This window comes from Scyliorhinus canicula, chromosome 3 (assembly GCF_902713615.1).
Source record: "Scyliorhinus canicula chromosome 3, sScyCan1.1, whole genome shotgun sequence".
Classification (NCBI taxonomy): domain Eukaryota; kingdom Metazoa; phylum Chordata; class Chondrichthyes; order Carcharhiniformes; family Scyliorhinidae; genus Scyliorhinus; species Scyliorhinus canicula.
The window spans coordinates 94558703-94580361 of NC_052148.1; the positions used below are offsets into that span (position 1 = coordinate 94558703).

General features: G+C 44.8%; 1 protein-coding gene across 1 annotated transcript in view; it reads left to right on the forward strand.

Moving 5' to 3' along the window:
• Positions 1 to 21659, forward strand: part of mtrex (Mtr4 exosome RNA helicase) — a 187309-nt gene that overhangs the window by 65945 nt on the left and 99705 nt on the right. The gene's annotated exons all lie outside the window — the stretch shown is intronic.

Here is a 21659-nt window from a genome sequence, read left to right on the forward strand (position 1 = left end):
TATTGGGAGCGGGCATTATGGTATTTGTTGCCTATATGGCATTTGACCTGTTTAGGATTGGGGTTCTTGGAGTAAGCAGGCAGGTTCTATTTCCTGAAACAGTTGGGTTTTTATTAAGTGCTCAATTTTCTAATGTCAGCTGATTAATTAGCAGAACTAATCTTAACTTGCTCTGAAAGAATTGGAGATCACGACCTCTAGGTTGCTCATTCAAAGCTGTCACTGCAAAACTGCTGTTCCTGCCAGTTCCTGTTAATAAATACACATTTTCAGACATTCTGGTTGATGGGGGAAGAAACCGGAGACCTTGCAAGGAGTTCCTTTGTAATTTGTGGGCGAGGAAAAGGTTTTGCGATGGGACAGTAAAAATGCCTGGCAGCATTTGCTTTGAACCATTGCATGTGGCATTTGAAAAAATGTAGATTGTAGGCTTTGGTGTTTTTTCAGTATTTCAGCTTTCTGCTGAAGACAGATGAGTTAACTTAACTTTAGTTATCAAATTAAGTCTTTTACGTTACACATTTAAGCATGTTTATGTGGACTGAAAATTACATTTTCTGTTCAAGTCTATTTCTGTTAATGAATTTTCAATCATTTATTATTGCAATATACTTGGCGGCCTCACAAACTTTGCAGCTGTGAGCAATCCAGTTGTGCGGTTGATGTGTAATATTTTGTTATGTTCTTATGTACATAGAGGCCGAATCTCCCTTTGCTCCTTTAGACCATTGTGTCATAATGCTGCCAAGTCAAGATTATGCAACATTTTTTAAATGCAATTAATATTAATTTTGTTTTATGCCAATGATCCAACTTTATTTTCTTCCTTTTAACAGTTCTGCTTATACACGTAAAATATTTAAGTGCCAAGTAATTTAAATAACTTGGATTTCCTGATTACTTTGCTGAATAAAACAGGATCCATATGGTGCCCTTCGTGCTGCTGGGAGTTAGGTCATCTGTTGAAATCTTTATTCTGGTAAATTAGGGAGATGAACCTAAAACTGCGTAAGCATGTTGGAGAAATATAGCCATAGTGGAACCATCTGTGGGTTTAACAGTGCAATGAATCACTTTTGTTTCATTAGGGTTCCTAAGTCATTGTGGTTGTCATGTTTTTTGGAGGAGGAGGAGGAAGTAGCAACTTGAACTGTAATGTCACATCTAATTTGTCACCAAAATATTTTTCATCCTATTTTGCCCCATGTTTTTCTTCTCCCGTGAACTGAAAATATGTGTTTAAGCGACCGTCTGCCATACAATGAAGAAATAGAAATACAGAAAAAAACGTAGAATCGAGGCTATTTTGTTAGAACAATGCAGATAATTCGGAATTCCAACAGAAATGCTGAAGCTCATAAAAGGATAAATAGAAGTTGGCTGTTTCTAGCAGTTGAGAACTTGAGAATGAGAGGTTATGGATGCAAGAACAAATGAGAGAAGTTTAGAAGCGAGTTGAAAATTATGGGTCTCTGGCATTCACTTCCAGGTCACATTGTTGATGCATTGAATACATGAGCATTGAAGATTAGATTGGATAGATAGATGAAGTGATATAGAAATAGAGTATAGATGTGTGATCGTGTTCATTTGCCTGCATAAGAGGTAAACATCGACACTGAGTGGTAGATGAAACGGTCTGTTTGCATATTTTGACTTCTGTGTAGATGCTGTGCTGAACCACTGAGTGGGAATTTGTATCTGTGTCTTTTGACCGAATTTGCCTCATTAACTAGATCATGCGAATCGGCAAGAGGTGAATTCGGCAATTCACAGCTGAATAAAAAGAAGTTATAATTTAGGTATTGGAATGGTCCATAAGTTAATCTAGTTGTAAATAAACTAATTCTTGACCAGGAAAGATCTATGTTTATGAAAGGCAAGGAAAAAGTGAAGAGTTTACTAACAAAAAAGAGCTACCCTGAAAGTGTTGAAAAGACACATAAAGCTTGTAAAGTGGCTAGTTTTAATAAGAGGGACACAGGAAGGTAAGAGTTTACAGTGTTGATTTGTATTTCAACTGTAACAATATTTTAGTAATGAAAACTGCACAACCTATGGACAAATATTTCAATGACTTCTCCAGTGGCTTATAAAGTTTAACCAGCGAGCAGCTGTGCCATATTGGGAAGTACCTGTGTATAACACCTCACCTGCCTTGACTTAGCTGGCCAGAGAAAACTTTATAGTTAGCCTCAGCACACCAGACAAGGAGGGGAAGAAACCCATTGTGTTCCTCTTGTTACTGGTGACTGTGTTACAGTCTCAGCTGGTCTCACTCCTGGACAAGTCAGATCCTGTGAACTGATAGATCCTAACTTTAATTTTTTTGTTTAGAAGCATGGGGAGTGGGTACTGAGTAGAGTTACAGAGTTTGCTGACTAACATCTAATACAAATGTTAGTGAACAAGAAAAGATGAACTATATTACAGTGCTTCATAAGTATACCATTGCAGCTTTATGTAACCCGCACTCTTAAGGCCCTGTACAACTGCAGCAAATTTTGCTACTTTTATTTCTCTTGCCATAAATGCCAACATTCCATTTGCCTTCCTACTCAATTCCTGGACTTGCATACTAACTTTGTGATTCGTGTACCAGATCACTCAATTCCCTCTACTGTAGAGATCTGAAATCTTTCTCCTTTAAAATAATATAATGCTTTTCTACTCTTGCTGCCAAAGTGGGCAAGTTAACATTTTCCCACATTATACTCCCATCTGCCGAAGTTTTGTCCACTCACTGAACCCATCTATATCTCTTTGCAGACTTTTTATGTCCTCTTTACAACTTACTTTTCCTATCCACCTTTGTGTCAGCAGCCAATTTAGCTACCGTCCGTTTGTTCCCCATAATCCAATGATTAGGTGTACCTTGCTTCTTGATAGTAATTGTCAAGGCTTACACATGAAGAATGGCCATTTGAGTGAAGCACCAAGGTTCTCTAGTCCCTTTGGAGCCATATCCAAAAAATAATTATATTGGTTTTTGGAAAGAAGTAAAAAATGGCACAGAAATTCCTCAAAAATGAAGTTTATTACACCCTGGGCTAGTGTGCAGTCAATTTCAGCCCCACTTGACCTGGAGTTACAACACAGTTGAAATTAACTTTTAATTTTGAAAATACCCGAATTCTTCGGCTGCCCAATAACTAGTCACCCGGTTTGTAAATTTAAACACAATGAACTCTTATTATTAACAATAATTATAACTAAAAAGCAACAAATACAACTGGTCAACTATAATTTCTTAAACCCCCCCCCTCCTTGTTTCAGATGGCTGTCTTCCAGTTAGATTCTTTCTTCAGTCTAGGCCTATAATTGGATATCTTTGCCTTCAGTCTGTAATGGTCTTCATTGAAGACCCCTTGGGTCTGGAGACATCTGCCTTTAGGCAGTAAGCAGCGGATCAGAGGGAGAGATGCTTCCACCTTGAGGGTCCAGTGTCTTCTCTGTAAATTCGTAAGCAGCCAACATTTAAGCGAAAGCAAGGAAGAGAACAATGCAGCCTCCCTTTGAGAGTCCAGAAGCTTTCTGCTGGCTCCTCAGTAAATCCCACATGGCAAGACCCATTTGTTGTCTGTTGCTGGGCAGGATACTGTCCCTGGCCAATCCATTGGGCACCAGCCAACCAATCAATCCAAATCCCTCCAATCTCTTGGGTGTCACGAAGTCTGGGTTCTGCTGTTCGAAATCTAAAACCTCATACCACAGTGTACTATTAAGCAACTTTTGAGTTATTCACTTTTTCAGTTTAAAGATGTGTCTCCATTAAAGAACCACGGACCAAAAACGGTAACCATAAAATAAAAGAAATAGGAAATAAGCGATTCAACAGGCAGGGCACTTACAGTTTCCATGTTAAAATGGCTGAAAATGCCTGGGGCAGAATTTTCCCATTCCCCCTCGCCAAGGTGGGTTCTGAGACAGTGAGAACCTGCCTGCCCAAACCCAGACGCAATTTCATGCTTGGGCAGACAAGGCCTCATGTTGGAAAGCTATCCATACACCTATTAAGGGCCTTGTGAGACTACTTATGGCCCTTAACCCGCCCAGCCTTGATGTTTAGGGTGGCAAGTGCTGGCAGGGTGGGAAAGTGACATTTAAACTTTCCCCCAGCTCACTCTGAAGGCCCCCTCCCTGGGTTATTGGAGCTCCAGGACACCCTCCTCTTCTGGGCTACCCCTCAATGCTACCATCACCCCCAGGACATAGCTTTTCAAAGGTCTTGGGTTAGTTCCACGCAGAATGCTGCAGCACTGTTCGTTCACCATCCTTAAGTTCCACTCCTGCAACTAAAATTGCTCGTCAAAATGAATTTGCTTTAATAATCTTAAAAAATTAAATTAAGGGACATGGGTGTCTCTGGCTTGGCCGGCATTTATTGCCTATCCCTAATTGCCCTGAGAAGGCAGTGGTAAGCTGCCTTCTTGAAGTGCTGCCAGGGTATGGTGCTGTTAGAGTGCAAGTTCCAGGACTTTGACTCAACAACAGTGAACGCCGATATATTTCCAAGTCAGAATGGTGAATGGCTTAGAGGGGAACTTCCAGGTGATGGTGATTCCATGTATCGGCTGCCCTTCTTCTAGATCGCAGTGTTGTGGATTTGGATGGTGCTATTCAAAGAGCCTTGGTGAGTTTCTGAAGACTATCTTATAGATTGTATACACTGCTGCTGTGTGTCGGTGGTTGAGGGAGTCGGTGTCTGTGGAACGGGTGCCAAGCAAGTTAGCTGTTTTGTTCTGGATGGTGTGAGCATCTTGAGAATTGTTGGAACTGCACACATCCAAGCAAGGGGCGAATGTTCCATAGCACTCCAAACCTGTGCCTTGTATGATGTCTCCAGAGTGAAAGTAGAATAAAGAATAGAAGAGTCCTGAACTTGAATTTTGAAGGGAAAAAATGCGTTGCAATTCAGAGATACTCTCTTTAACCCTGTTTTGAGAAAGAAAAAGCAAAGTTGCAATCCTGAAAAGTGAATCCAAACTGTCCTCAGAACCACGGATGATCAAGGAGAAATATTCCACTTACTGATTTACATCGTGATCCCTGCTGGGAGTACATATCTCTGTGATTTTAGTGAGGGGGAGGGGGATCTACAAGGAAGTGTATGAGAGTAGTTGCTTAGTGTCTGACAGGTAGAGGACAATAAGCCAAATAGCAATGACATCACCCTTGTCAGCAGGCTTGATCACAAAGTCAGGGTTGGACCAAAGAGAACAGAATGCACCAAACTTGGAGGGGGGCAGTTTCGAATGGGTGAGAGGGGCAGGGAAATTGAGATGGCTGATGCTGCGTCAACAGTTCTCAGTGATAAGATCAAGAGCAGGTAGGAGGCCAGATGGTGGGGTCCAGGTGGGGGGAGAATACTGGAGGCGGGTGAAAGGATCTATTGAATGGGAGAAGGATGCCCAAAGAAGTGAGGACGGAGACAGAGGTAATGGAAGAAGAGTTCAATGCTGAGCCCGAACTTAATTCAGGTGAAGATGTAATGGGATGAAACTGAGACCTTTACTGAGAACGTTCAGCATCAGAGAGGGGCAGGTCAGTGTGTGTTGTGAATACACGGCAAGAGCTGTGTTTAGAAGAAGGAATGGGATCTGAGGGGTGTTGAAGTTCTGCAGTGTCCCAGGTGGACAGTGATATCAGTAAGTTGCTGGGGCTTGTGTTCTTTAACACTGTAAAGGTAAGATAAAAGTCTTCTTGTTAAGGCACGGATGAGATGAAGAATAAAATGGGACTGGAATCAAGGACAGCTTTGGGAAAGGGTGAGTCAGTGGAGCTGGAGAGAGAAGTCCAGTGTGTATATGGTGGCGCATGGTACTCTGTGTGGATCTCAGAACGCGGTGTAAATAGCAGTCTGAGGATACCTGTAATCCTGGACGGATTGTTCCTGTTTTGGATTTAGCATCTGCAGTATTTTGCTTATTTGAGAGTTGAGAAGAAGTGCTGCGTGGTGTCCTGGCTGTCATCTATCTCTTAACCAACCTCACTGCAACAGATTATCTCGACATTATCAGATTGCTATTTGTGAGACCTTGTGTCCAAATTGTCTGTAAAGCACATTGGGATACTCAGAGGTCATGTACGGTCATTGAATATGTATTTTTAGGAAAACAAAAATTGTTTTGACGGATTTATATTTGTATCAGTAAATATTAGAAATAAGGTATAGTTTTAAGTTAGTTTAATTTAGTGTTTATGTCTAAGGAAGGGTAAGCCAGTAGTTGGATTCCTGCTGGACAAAGGTGTTTGCTATGTTGGGGTTTTGGTTTCAATTCCAAACTGAAGTTCTTAAAGCATAATGGAAGCAATGGTGTGAACAGGAAGTAAAAGCCGGCAAAACATGAGGCCGCTGCTTAGCAACCGGGAGCCCTTTTAAGGTCGGATGGCTTTCAAATTTAGTTTTTAGCTGAATCCATTTGCAGTTGAAGATGGGATACTACGGAGTGAACATCTCTTAACTCTACCAGGAGAAAAACTGGACAGGACAGAAGGACTGCAAAAATGCAGACTTCCCAAAGAACCAGATACAGTTCAGACAACTAGGGAATTTGGACAGAAAGATGTCTTGGGACGATGTCCAGAGACCAAAGAAGCTGAACAAGGTACTGGTCAGGAGAATTCATGGGAAAAGAAGATAAAGTGTATTGAGTTAGAGACAGCTACAGCAACCAGATTTAAAGTGGAAAAACAGACTTCCAAGGTAAATCCAAAGGTTTGGTGCCATCTGAATACAGGCTGAGAACCAATAGCTAAAATAATTGTGAAGACTTTGTCCAACAGTCAAGACAAAAAAATCCTGAAGTGGGGCATGTAAAACCTGGATGCTGGATTCCTCATTAAAACTGGATCAGAAGCTTTGTTTGAAAGAATAGTTTGGAAATTCTGAAGTGGATTTTTAAAATATGAACAGCAGAGGAAAAGTGTTCTTTAAAAGAAGATTTGGAAGTGTCTTTTTGAAAGTAGAATTTGAAATCATTTGTGTGCAAGCCAAAGTGCAGTGAGACAAGGTAGCTCACAGTATGAGGATTATCTGGGGGGGTGGTTTCTGAGGTGAAATCTGCAGACATTCATTTGGGTTCGGAGAGGGCAGTGTGTCTTACCACATCCAGACTGTGTGTTTCTGAGGCTATTATAGCTGAGATATACTTTGTTTCCCATATTTACCTTAAAATCTGTGTATATATGAGAAGCTCCTTTTGCGACCACTCACTATCGAGTTCCTCCTAAGAAATTCTGTGTTACTAGTCACGGATTCTGTTGGTTCTTGCATGGCTGATGAACCCGATCCTAGAGCCGCACCTTTGACTGTACACTTTTAAAAAATAAATTTAGAGTACCCAATTCATTTATTCCAATTAAGGGGCAATTTAGCATGGCCAATCCACCTACCCTGCGCATCTTTGGGTTGTGGGGATGAAACCCATGCAAACACGGGGGGAATGTGCAAACTCCACCCGGTCAGTGACCCAGAGCCAGGATCGAAACTGGGACCGTGGTGCCGTGAAGCAGCAGTGCTAACCACTGCACCATCGTGTTGCCCTGACTGCACACTTGACAGGTGTTTCCAGAGGTGGGATTGATCCGTGGACTCTAGATCGTTGGTATTTCTTTCTCAGATTCCTTTTCCGGGTCTCCTTGCTGCCGAGTGCCCTCGAAGCATCATGTCCCTTCAATCAGGAGGTTTCTCCAAGTAGGTCTTGTCTGAGCAAGCGTCTCCTAGGCATTGACATCAATGTTGCATTTCTTGCGATAAGCCTTCAGGGTGTCTTTGAAGTGCTTCTTCAGTCCTCCTCTTTCGGAAGCATTCCTTCAGCTGGGCAAAAAAGTTTTGCTTTGGAAGTCGGGAGTCTGACGTCTGAAACACATGGTTGGTCCAGCAGAGTTGGTTTCGGATGATCATAGCCTCGATGCTGGTGCTCTTGGCTCCATCAAGGAAATTTATGTTAGTACCCCTGTTCTCCAATTGATGCAGAGAATTTGTCTCAGACAGTGTTGGTATATCTCTCCATGTTCTTGAAGTAGTTTGTACGTAGTCTAGGTTTCTGCGCCGGTTAGAAGTAATCTGTGAAGGAACCTTCCTGGAAGCATGCCAAAAGGTCAGTCTCAGCTTTAACCTCAAGAAGATTTGAGTCCTTTAGCAACCTGCCCCCTGGGCAAGGTCTGGCCTTTCCCTCCATCAAGATCAGTGGAGAAGCCCTCTCAAATGTGGAACAATTCCCACACCGTGGGAGCCACCTTTTCCACTAAGGCTGATATCGATGCTGAGATCCAACTTCGCATCCAATCCCATAACACCTCTTTTGGACGCCTGTGGACGAGAGTTTTTGATGACTGCAACATTCATGCTGACACCAAGATCCTCGTATAAAAGGCTGTCATCCTCCCAACTCTTCTAAACAGCTCAGAAACTTGGACTTAATACAGAAGACGCCTGAAGACCCTGGGGAGGCACAATCAGCGCCGTCTGAGATGAACGAAGTAAGCTCCAATGGCTCTTTCAAATATTGTGTTCATATTCCTGATTTCCATTATCTGTGCTGCCACATGGCACAATGATAGCACATTAGGGGGCAGCACGGTAGCATGGTGGTTAGCATAAATGCTTCACAGCTCCAGGGTCCCAGGTTCGGTTCCCGGCTGGGTCATTGTCTGTGCGGAGTCTGCACGTCCTCCCCGTGTGTGCGTGGGTTTCCTCCGGGTGCTCCGGTTTCCTCCCACAGTCCAAAGATGTGCGGGTTAGGTGGATTGGCCATGCTAAATTGCCCGTAGTGCCCTTAAAAGTAAAGTTGGGGGGGGGGGGGGGGGGGGTTGTTGGGTTACGGGTATAGGGTAGATACGTGGGTTTGAGTAGGGTGATCATTGCTCGGCACAACATCGAGCGCCGAAGGGCCTGTTCTGTGCTGTACTGAACTATGTTGAGCATGTGATTTTAAAGTTAGAATCATACAGTTCTGTATGATTCTATTTATCCTATTGTGCATATGTTGGCTATTTGAAAAGTTATCCAATTTGTTGCATTCTCCTCTTTCTCCATAAACATGCAAATATTCCGTTGCAACTTTCTATTCAATTCCTTTTTTAAAATAAATTTAGTGTATCTAATTCATTTTTTCCAATTACGGGGCAATTTAGAGTGGCCTATCCTACCCTGCACATCTTTTAAGTTGTGGGGGCAAAGCCCACGCAAACCGGGGAGAATGTGCAAACTCCACACGGACAGTGACCCAGAGCTGGGATCGAACCTGGGACCTCGGCGTGGTGAGGCAACAATGCTAACCACTGCATCACCGTGCTGCCCCCCAATTCTCTTTTAAAAGGTACTGTTGAAATTATTCCACTATCCTTTCAGGCAGTTCATTACATATTGTAACAGTTCATTGGGAAATAACAATCTCACCTTTTTCTTTTGTCATATTCTTAAATATGTGAACTCTAATTACCAACCTCCTGTCAGTGGAAACAATTTCTTCCTCTTCCCTTATTGAAACCCTTCATAATTTTGAACACCTCTATCTATTCCATCTCTGTTGGACCTTTCTTGCTGTAAAGAGAACAATCCCATAAGTAAGTTCCTCAACCGTGATACATTCGAGTAGTAAATCTCCTCTGTGTCCCAAGGTCTTGTCTGTACAGAATGATTTGCACTCACTTAATTTCATGATGACCACAATGATTTTGAGATTAAATTGGACACTGAATTGCATGATATATAAATGCCACGAGAGCACTTGGTTTTGGGAAATTCACTCATTCTCGTTATAATCAGTTCTATTTTCATTGCAACATAGTATAAGCATTGAAAACAAAGGTGTCATTTTCACATACTGTGGTCCAACCAAATAATATATTTTCAAGGGGCTTTTTCTGTTTTTTTAACACCCAAGATGTAACATGCTGACAGTTTCTCAATGCCAGTTCTCCCAGGCAGTTACTAATCTATTTTAGAATTAAGCATGCAATTAAAATTCAAATCCATTATGTACTGACTGGCCTGTTAATAATGAAATTCATTCACAAAATGAACCCTGCACAGTCACTTTTAGTGCCTTATATGTTAATGAATTGAACTTTCTTGGTTTCCAAGTGCCTGGATAATATCTCCTCTGTGGCCATTATGTTGACTTTGGACTTGAAAGTTAAGAGAGCAGTCAAGCAGGCCATGTTTTTTTGGAAGTATATGGCCATGTACAAACATCACTCACTCAATTTCTGAAAAATTGAATAGGTTCACAGACATAAGATGTGTTTCATGCTTTTGAGTTACCAGCAGTCTATCTTTCTGAACTGTCAACTTTTGTCTCTTATGGGGATAATTTGTTTTGGCTCTTGGCATGTAATGGATGACTTTATTTTTCCAGACCGGACTGGATTGTACAGTATGCCTCCTTGTTTATTGATTTTGTTTTCTGAAAAGAAAGGAGATGCATTGTGTCAATACACATGCTGCTTGCATCCTGTACCAGCCTCCCCGAACAGGCGCCGGAATGTGGCGACTCGGGGCGTTTCCCGGTAACTTCATTTGAAGCCTACTTGTCACAATAAACAATTTTCATTTCATTTCATTGCCCTATTTAAAAAAAAAATGTTTTTATTGGCATTTTTCAATTTTCGTGAAATTGTTGTGTCTGATATTTACAATTTATACAGTTTCTTATTTACATACACATTTCTTGGTATATCTTCTCCCCTCCTTGCCCCCTGTCCCTTCCTTGGTATACTCCTCCCTGCCCTCTGTCCCTTCCTTGGTATTCTCCTCTGCCCTGGGTGTTCTATTGCTGAACTCCTTGGCTCCCCCCCCCCTTGGATTTTCTGTTGCAGGTCTTGTAGGGGGGGGGGGGGGGGGGTAGGGGTGGGGGGAGGGGAGGGGTAGGGGTGGGGGGAGGGGAGGGGTGGGGGGGGTAGGGGTGGGGGGGGGGGTAGGGTGGGAGGGGGTAGGGTGGGGGGGTAGGAGGGGAGGGGGGGGGTGGGGGGGAGGGGTGGGGGGGGGTAGGGTGGGGGGGGGGTAGGGTGGGGGGGGGGGGGTAGGGTGGGGGGGGGGTAGGGTGGGGGGGGGGTAGGGTGGGGGGGGAAGGGGGGGGGGGTAGGGTGGGGGGGGGGTAGGGTGGGGGGGGGGTAGGGTGGGGGGGGAAGGGGTGGGGGGGTAGGGTGGGGGGGGAAGGGGTGGGGGGGTAGGGTGGGGGGGGGGGTGGGGGGGTAGGGTGGGGGGGAGGGGGTGGGGGGGTGGGTGGGGGGGGGGTGGGGTGGGGGGGTAGGTGGGGGGGGAGGGGTGGTTGGGGGGGGGGGTAGGGGGGGGCTTCCTGACCCTCGGATGGTGTACTTGATCTTCTCCAGATGGAGAAATTCTGCCAGCCAGTTTGCAGCTGTGGGTGGTGCTGCCAATCGCTAGCCGAGCAGGATTTTCCGTTGTATGATTAGGGATGCGAAAGCAAGGGTGCCAGCCCCCTTCCCCATGTGTTGCTCTTGCTGTTCCCGATACCCCAAAGACTGCCACTCTCGGGCATGGCTCCACCCCCATCCCCACAACTTTGGATATTGCCTCGAAGAAAGCTGTCCGGAACCTTGCAAGTCTGGGGAAAACCCACAACATGTGGGCGTGGTTGGCTGGGCTTGCCTGTCACCGTTTATCTTCCACCTCCGGGCAGAACCTGTTCATTCGGGTTCTGGTTCGGTGCGCTCTGCACACCACTTAAAACTGCATGAGGCTGAGCCTTGGGCAGGAGGAGGTGGAGTTGGCCCTGTTCAGTTCTCCACTCCAGAGTCCCCAACCCACGTCCGTGCCCAATTCATCCTCCCATTTTTGTCTGGCTTCATCTTGCCCTGGCCAGTAACTGCTCCTAGATGTTCCCACAGTTCCCCCCTTCCTTACTGTCCGTGTTTATTAGTTCCTCCGATAGAGTGTCTCTCAGGCCCTGGGGTATCCTACCATCTCCTTGTGGAGAAAGTGCTTGACTTGGAGGTGTCTGAGTTCCTGTCCTGTCGGTAGTTCCAGGACTTCCATCAGTTCACTCAGTGTCGCTAGTCTGTTCCCCATGTAAAAGTCCCGAACTGTTCGTGTCCCCCGCTCCTGTCTCCATTTTTAAAAAGTGGTGTCGAGCATGGTGGGAATTTGTGGTTTCCGCAGATGGGGGCCATGGAGGACATCTTGGTTATACCGAAACGTTGCCTCATCTGGTTCCATACCTTTAGTGTGGCTATCACCATTGGGCAGGATGTGTATTTCGTCGGGGAGGATGGGAGCCCTGCCATGGCGAGGGCCCAGAGGATCACACTCAAACACCATGATCATTTTATCTATTCTATGGAAGAAGGCCTTTGGGTTGAATATCTGTATGGATCAGAATAAGGAGAGGAACCTCAGCAGTACGTTCATTTTGATCGTATGCACCCTCCTTGCCAGGGAGAGCAGGAGCGGGTCCCATCTTTGAAGATCCTTTTTAACCTCCTCCGCCAGACTGGTCAAATTCTACTTGTAGATCCATGTTCAGTAGTGGGCTATCTGGATCCCCAGATAGCAGAACTTGTTTTGGACTAGTTTGAATGGGTTTCACCGGGAAAACTTCGCTCTTGCCCAGCTTGGGTTTGTAGCCCGAGAAGGCTCCAAACTCTTTCAGGAGCTGCATGATTGCTCTCGGGCCATTCTATGGTTCCGTGACGTAGAGGAGCAGGTCAGCCGCATAGAGTGAGACTCTGTGCTCTCTGCCCTCCTCTTTGGATGCCCTTCCAGCTTTTTGTGTCTCACAGACGGACCACCAGGGCTTAAATTGCTAGGGCAAACAGGAGTGGGGACAATGGCCATCCCTGCCGTGTGCCTCTGTGCAGCTGGAAGTATTCAGAGCTAGTGGTGTTGGCCCGAAGGCTTGCCTTGGGGGCTTTCTATAGGATTTTCACCCAGGACGTGAACCCCGCTCCTAGCCCAAACTGCTCCAGTACTTCAAAAAGGTACTTCCACTCGACTCTGTCGAAGGCCTTTTCTGCATCCAGGGAGATGATCATCTCTGGTGTTCTCTCCCCAGGGGGGAGTCATTATTATATTCATCAACCGCTTGATATTCGCAGTTAGCTGCCCACCCTTGACAAAGCCTGTCTGGTCCTCTGCGATCACCCCTGGCATGCAGTTCTCCAGTCTCTTGGCCAGGACTTTCACAAGTGTCTTCGCGTGTACATTAAGCAGCGAAATGGGTCTGTACAAACCACGTTCCATCGGTTTTTGTCTTTTTTGGGTATCAGCGATACTGTGGCCTCTGTTAACGGAGGAGGCAGGGTGCCCCTCGCTATCGAGTCTGTAAATATATCCCTTGGGTATGGAGCCAGGGCTGGCACAAATTTTTCATAGAAGTCTGCCGGGAACCCATTGGGTGGGTCCTGGCACCTTCCCTGCCTGTATGGAGGTGATGGTCTCCATGATTTCTCCCAGACCTATTGGTGCTTCCAGTTCCCACCCGCATGTCCTTCCCCACAACCGGCATGTCCAGTCCATCTAGGAACTGTTCAATCCCTGCGCCCCTGTCGGGGGGCTCAGACGTGTACATCCCTCAGTAGAAGGTCTCAACCGCCCGTTTGACTTCTTTTGGCTCGGTTACCAGTCTGCCTCTGCTGTTTTTTATCTGCGCTATCTCCCTCGTGGCTGCCTGCTTTCTCAGCTGGTGAGCCAGTGGGCAGCCAGTCTTTCACCGTGCTCGTAGAAGGTTCCCCATGTCAGGCAGAGTTGATGGACTGCTTTCCTGGTGGATAGTAGGCTAAAGTTCATTTGTAGCTTTTTCCTCTCCGCCAGAAGCTGTATGGCCAGGCCTTCGGAGCACTTTCTGTGGACCTCCAGGGTGGAGTTGATCAGTTGTTACCTGGCTGCCCTCTCTTCCAAGCCTTATAGGCTATAATTTCTCCCCTGATCACAGCTTTCAGTGCCTCCCAGAACGTGGAAGGTGAGTCTTCCCCGTTCTGGTTGATATTAATGTACTCGCCTCGGGCAGCATGGTAGCGCAGTGGTTAGCATTGCTGCATCGTGGCGCCGAGGTCCTAGGTTTGACCCCGGCTCTGGGTCACTGTCTGTGTGGAGTTTGCACATTCACCCGTGTTTGCGTGGGTTTTGCCACCACAACCCAAAGATGTGCAGGATAGGTGGATTGGCCACGCTAAATTGCCCCTTAATTGGAAAAAAAAGAACTGGTTACTGTAAATCAGTGCTTAGATTCTCATTTGTTCAGGCACTGGGGAGCTGGGCACGGTCCGTCTCCAACCTCACATCCATGTAGTGTGGAGCGTGATCGGAGATGACTATCGCAGAGTATTCCGCTCTTACTATTCCTGGAAGCACCAATTTCCCCACCGCAAAGATGTCGGTGCGGTGCCTACCTTGAGGACCAGTGAGAAGAACAAGAATTCCTTCACACCAGGCTGTAGGAAACGTCATGGGACCGCCACCACCCCCAGCTGCTCCATGAATTCCCTGGCCATGTCTGTCTTTTTCCCCGTTCTAGGGTTTGATCGGTCAGTCAGTGGGTCCTGTACGCAGTTAAAGTTTAAGTGCCGCCCCTCAAGTCTTTTTTGTCCCAGTTGGACACGTACACATTCACCAGGACTACGGTGCCCAGTCTAGGACATGACGTACCATCCCCCTTCGTCCGCACCCGTCGTTGTCTCCGTGAAATTCGGCCTCTTGCTAATCAGTATTTCTACTCCCCTAGCTCTCGTCCTGTAACTGAATGGTACGTCTGTCCCACCCAACCCTTTCTTACCCACAGTCTGTCCATCTCCCTCTGTTGTGTGTCCTGCAGAAAGATTATGTCAGCTTTCAGGCTTCGAAAGTGGCGAAGACTCTGGATCTTTACGCTGGGCCTTTAAGTCCCCTAACATTCCAGGTGATGATCCTATTGGGTTTCTCTCCCCCTGTTTCTGCGGGGTCAACCATACTTACCTGGTGGGTGCACCCTTGCACTCCGGGGTTTCCCTTGTTAGGGGGCCATCCAAAATCGGCACCATGCTGGGCGGCCTCCTTTACTGTCTGTCTTCGCGTGCTAGCCCTCCCTGTTAGTGTGGTGACTCTCCTCCCAAGCCTGGACTGGCCCTTTGCCTCTGTCCACCGAATGTCTGCTTTCTCTGCTTGCTGCCTCACCTGCATTTCCCTGTCCTCGCACTCTCCTGTGATTGGTCTTTCTGATTAGTACAGTCTTGTGCAAACATGTTACATTGTCTATGAGTCTCTGTTTCTGTTTCTTTCAGCGATCTTCCTCCGACCCGCCTTCATTGCTGTCTCGCCTGACGTTTGTCCAGGCTGTTGGCCTGTACAAAGTCGTTTACTTCCGCTGGGGTATTGAAATAGTACTCCTTGTTCTGGTGCGTGACCCAGAGTCTGGTTGGGAATAACATGCCAAATCACACCCCACTTGTATAAAGCGCCGTCTTTGCCTGATTAAACTTGGCCTTTCTTTTTGCCAGTTCTGCCTCAATGTCTTGATAAATATGGATTCTATGACTTTCCCATGTGCTCGCTTTCGTCTGTCTTGCCCACCGCAGGATCCTCTCACGGTCCTGGTATCGGTGCAGCTTCGCGATGATCGCTCTCGGCTGCTCCCCTGCCTTGGGCATTAGTCTGAGTTACCTGTGTGCCCTGTCGAGTTCTAGGGGGTTGGGAAAGCTGTCTCTTTCAACTAGGGTGCCCAGCATTTGGGCAATGTAGTCTGTCGCTCTCTGCCCTCGATGCCTTCAGGCAGGCCCATGATCCGCACTTTCTGTCATCAGGACCTATTTTCCTGGTCCTCCATCTTACCCTTGAAGCTCCCTTGGGCCGGCATCAACCTTTTCACCTCTGCTTCCAGAGCGACCATTCTGTCGCTCTGGTCTGTCAAGGCTGGCTTGAGGTTGTGGATCGTCCACTTCTGCACCTCCACTTTGTTCCCCGGTGTTGATTGTCTTTTGGAGGGTGATCATCGCCTCCGTCATCACCACCTTAATCGCCACCTGGATTTTGATTATAATCGCTTCTTTCATTGTGGCCAGCTCCTTCTTGAGGAAGGTCCTCCATCCGTCTCCAGGTGGCGAGGGCGAGGCTGCTGCTCGGGTTGATGGTTTTCCCCTCTGTTGGGCGGCCGGGGCCCCCTCACCTCACGGGTGCGTCGGTTGGGCAGCACGGTGGCCTAGTGGTTAGCACAACCGCCTCACGGCGCTGAGGTCCCAGGTTCGATCCCGGCTCTGGGTCATTGTCCGTGTGGAGTTTGCACATTCTCCCTGTGTCTGCGTGGGTTTCGCCCCCACAAACCAAAAAAAAAATGTGCAGAGGAGGTGGATTGGCCATACTAAATTGCCCCTTAATTGGAAAAAATAATTGGCTAATCTAAATTTAAAAAAAATAAAAAAAATGGGTGCATCGGTTTGTCCGCCCGCTGTTGGTGACCCTTTCCACCACTTCTGCCGTCCTTTCAGTCCCTTGAGCTCTCGTGCGCTGACATTTTTTGCAATTGTTCTCTTTCTTCCGTTGCCGTTGTTTTGATATTGATTTTTCAGGCAAAATCCATCTAAAAATGCCTACTTTGATTCTGGTTGGGGGGAGCGCTGTCCGCTCAGCACATCACCGTCACCGGAAGCATTGTCCTGTGTTCGGCTGAGAAACATAGCCCCAACAAAATCTCAGAGCAAGGATGGAGGAATCCTTCTTTGCATTACGTTGAACAAAATTGTAAAACATTTCTTTATAATTGAGGATATGATTTGGTTCAATGTAGCATGGAGAGGAAATCTCCTCCCCCCGTGCATCGTTTTATCGTCTTACCATAGTGAAATTAGAACCACTTGTATTTGCATCCTTTCGTCAACTCAGGATATCTCGAAGCACTTTATAGCCGAATTGTGTACTTTTCCGAGCGATAGTACCATTGTAATGTTCAAGAAATCTGGTAGTCAGTCAGTGAACTGCAAGATCCTATAAGCAGCAAGAATGTACTGACCAAATATTTTTGCAGTGATTGTTACTGAGGGACAAATACTGGCCAGCAGATGGGGGAATAACCCCTTGCTCCTCTTCAAAATAATTTACCCAAAAGGGCAAAGGGGCCTTCAGTCTAATGTTTCATCCAAAGGTCTCGCCTCTGACAGTGCAGCAGTCCCCCAATACTGCAGTGAATTCTCAGACTGTAGTATACACTTATCTCTGGAGTGGGACTTGTAATCACCATCTTCTGGCACAAAGAAAATAATTGTACCAGTGATCCGATTGCTGGTGCAGACTTGATGGGCTGAATGGCCTCCTTCTGCACTGTAAATTCTATGATCCATGGATGGGAGGATTTAAAAAAAATACATATATATTGGTGTGGAAAAAATAGAAAAGTAATGATAATTTGCCTTTGAATTTGTATTAAAAGGAAAAACCCAAAGTATGTTTCTTTTCTCCAGTGAAGGTGTCTACTCAAGTTATTCTGACAGCTATTAATTATTGGTGTTTCCAGAAAGTTCAAGCAGAACGTTTGTTAGTATTTGCATTTGAGACAAACCATATAACTGTTAAAGTTAAGAAAATTTATTTAACCCACTTCATTCTGAGCAACTTGAAATAGATTGATTTCCATTTTTGACAGACAGCATTACATTTCAAAAGTAGTTCTTGTTGGTTTTGCATAATTTACAGAAAACATTTGAGTTATTTGACTTCATTAAATACTTGAAATCTGGTCCATGAGTATTAAATTATTGAATTGGACTTGGCCAATGAATCACAATTTTGATTCACTTGGAAAAGACTTGGATAAACGCTGACACAAGTGTCAAATGTGCGTTGGAAAACAGCTGAAGTATTTGATGCAGGTATGACATTTCTGAATTCCCTCTGCACTGTTGAGGGTTTGCTGTATGTTTTTTTAAAATAAATCTTAATGCGTTTTTAAAGAAAACAGGATATAAAGACTTTAAGCCCTGGTTTTCCAAAGACCTAAATAAATATTGCATTGCACCTGAGGAAGGGGCCTCGTTGGCTTCAGTAGGGCGTGTTTTGTGGCTTTATGTGCATGTCAGCATGATACATGTTTAATGACTATTACGGTTTTCCCCATGCATTTAAAAGGTTTTCTAACATTTCCAATTATAATATTTTCAAAAACAAAAGGGCACTACCATTGAACTTAAAGCATGCAGCTTTGTCTTGGAGATACTATTGTTTTGCAAGGTCAAATGGAGATATTCAACACAGCAATGCCACAACGTTTTTTTAATGGTGCAGGTTTGATATGCTTCCCAATTTCATTCTTGTTTCTTCGATGTTTCCATCTACCGTGCACATATTTTGGGTTGTGGGGGTGAGATCCACACAAACACCGGGAGAATGTACGAACTCCACACAGTCAGTGTCCCATGGCCGTGATCGAACCTGGGACCTCGGCGCCGTGAGACAGCAGTGCTAACTACTGCGCCATCGTGCTGCCCTTCTGCAGACATTTTATGAAGCTTTTATGTGGGCAAAGTGATCATGTCTCAGCTACAAGAGACCATCAGTCATCTTAAATACCACTGAAAAGATCGGATGAAACAGTAAAACTCTGTATCTACTAAATTATTCCTCCAGGACAGAATATAACACACAATATTAAAATGGTTCTTCCCGATGCTGCAACTAATTATGTCAATGATAAATTTTGCAACTCCAGTTGAAGCATGTGAACAGAGCAGCTCCTTTCTTTAACATTGACTTTTTTTATTTTTGCACTTCAGTAAAGCTTCCTTACAAGTAACATCAATTTAAAGTCACAGTTGAACCTCTTTAAGTCAGGAAACATGGGTTCAATTCTAAATTATTTTTGTCCGAAAACTCACAAAACCAGAATTCTTGAATGGTTTTAGGTGCTCACATTTTGAGCTAACTGAAATACACATTTCATATACACAAACTTGAACTTCCTCTCCATTAAGAGAAAGGAAGGTTCATTAAAAGCTGCAAAACATATGATAGGAGGAGTGTTCGCAAATTAAAAGAAATTCAGAGACACGTTTCAGTGACGTAGAATATCCAGCAGTTCACCATGGGAGGAAGATAATGTACTCTATCAAGAAACAGGTCAATTTACTCAAAGACTGTTTTCATTGTAACCTCCAGAACAAATAGCTGTGGAAATTTTGTTGGAACTAACAGTAATTGTTAGGGAATATTTTTGTCACTTTGAATATTTCTATACCCTTCAAACAAAGAACGGTACAACACAGGAACAGGCCTTTTGCCCCCTCCCCCCCCCCCCCCCCCCCCCCCCCCCAAAAGCCTGCACCGACCATGATGCCTGTCTAAACTAAAGCCACCTGCACTTCCAAGGTCGTATCTCTCCATTCCCATCCTATTCATGTATTCGCCAAGGTACCTCTTAAACTCTGCTATTGTATCTGCTTCCACCACCATCCCCGGCAGCGTGTTCCAGGCACTCACCATTCTCGGTGTAAAACAACTTGCCTCGCAAATCTCCTCTAAATTTTTCCCCTCTCACCTGAAACCTGTGTCCTCCAGTAATTGACTTGTCAACCCTGGGAAAAAGCATTTGGCTATCCACTCTGTCCTTGCCACTCATAATTTTGTAAACCTCTATTTGGCCACCCCTCAACCCCCTTCATTCCGGTAATAACACATTTTTTGTAAACCTCTATCAGGTCGCCCCTCAACCACCTTCATTCCAGTGAAAGCAACCAGAGTATATCCAACTTCACCTCATAGCTAATAACCTCCAGACCAGGCAACATATTGGTAAACCGCTTCCGCACCCTCTCCAAAGCATCCACATCCTTCCGGTAGTGTGGCGACCAGAATTGTACGCAACGTTCCAAATGTGGCCTAACTAAGGTTCTGTACAGCTGCGGCATGATTTGGCAATTTTTATACTCAATGCCCCAACCAATGAAGGCAAGCATACTACACACCTTTTTGACTCCTTATCCACCTATGCTTCCATGTTCAGTGATCTGTGAACCTGTACTCCAAGGTCTCTCTGCCTGTCAATACTCCTGAGGGTTCTGCCATTTACTGTATGTTATTATTATTAATATTGTAATTAGCCGTCTCCCAATTTAGCACCTTCACCTGAGGACTACTCTTATCTTTATTCATGAGTACTTTAAAACTTGTGGAATTGTGGTCACTATTCCCGAAATGCCCCCCTACTGAAACTTTGATCATCTGGCATGGCTCATTCCCCAATACCCAGACCAATATTGCACGTTCCACAAACATTGCCTGCAAATGTGGTTCGAAGAGGTTGCAGTAATCCTATATCTCATTATTCCTCCTTGTTTGTTTAAATTCCACATGCAATTAGGAATTGGTATGACCCAGCATGGTTGAAAGTCGCCTGGCGCTGGGAACCTTTGGTGTGTTGGATGTTTTATGTGCCCCTATCCCATCGTGTCGCTTGCCATTTTTTTTTTGTCCCAACGTGAGGTCCATAAAATACAAAAGTTCAAAATTGGGAAATGTCGGTTGTTGTCTTCTATCTCCTAATCAGTGAAAATTAAATCATTGTCCTGTGGTTACTACTTCAGCTTGTTTGCAGAGTTTTCAATATGTGGAGAACCATTTAATAAAGTTGTTCATTCAGTTTCTCACAGTTCAATTTCAGTATTTATCTTGTTCGTTATCATCTTAGATTGTCATCAGCTTTAGCTCCCAGGGCAATTGGGTAACTCAAACTTGATTTGAATGCCAAGAGTCCTTTCTGGTGACCATGACACCCCATTTGTGCATGACTTTTCAGAATTGAAAACCTGTACCAAATAAAAATCGCCATAGTCACAGAGGACCATGGGCTTCTCACCCCTTTGAGAGAGAGCTGCGGTGGTCATTTAACCTGAGGGTTATCACACCTCAGACAAGGGGCAAGGTTGAGAAGACGGGTCTTCGTGAATAAGCTCAACTGGTACGGAAATTGAACCTGCGCTGTTGGTATCGCTCCACATCACAAACCAGCCACCCGGCCAACTGAGCTTATTGACCACTGTCCTGTTCTGCAGACTGGCCGATATGAATAATGAACTACAGAACATCTAGTTTAAATAAATTATTATGAAACATCTGCTTGATAAAGATAACTAGGGTGAATAAAATAATGTACTATTAACACTAATTAACCATTATCGAGCTACTGCAAAATAGGTCTATCCTCCAACATGACTTACTCCTAACTCCCCAGACACAGATCATGTATGATATTATCTGCAGAATTGCTTTATGTATATCATCACAACCCCTTCTGTACCAAATATGGCATCTGATATTGGAAGGAATTGCTGCTCATCAGTAGTTGGGAGCATTATATACCGTGACACATCAGCACTCGAGGCATAGTTTAATAGATGTGTAAATAGCAACCATTTGCAAGTTTGTTGACTTTACAAGTACACTTCCATTCTTCCAAATTTGTGTATAATAATATCACGGTCATATAGATTTGATAAAGTGCAAATGAAATAATACAAAACTTTAGTTAATATGTATAAACTAGCAATTTTCATTTATCTTGTATATTAGGCTGTATGACCTACTCTCGCTCCCATTCCTTATGTTTTTATTCAGCAAGATGAAAGTAAAAATGAGAAGATGAAATTGGAAGAACTTCCCATTACTATGTAATCTAATTGAGATCTTTTAAGAAACGGTTAGAAATACTTTACTTGTGCTTTAGAATTGTAGAAAGTGA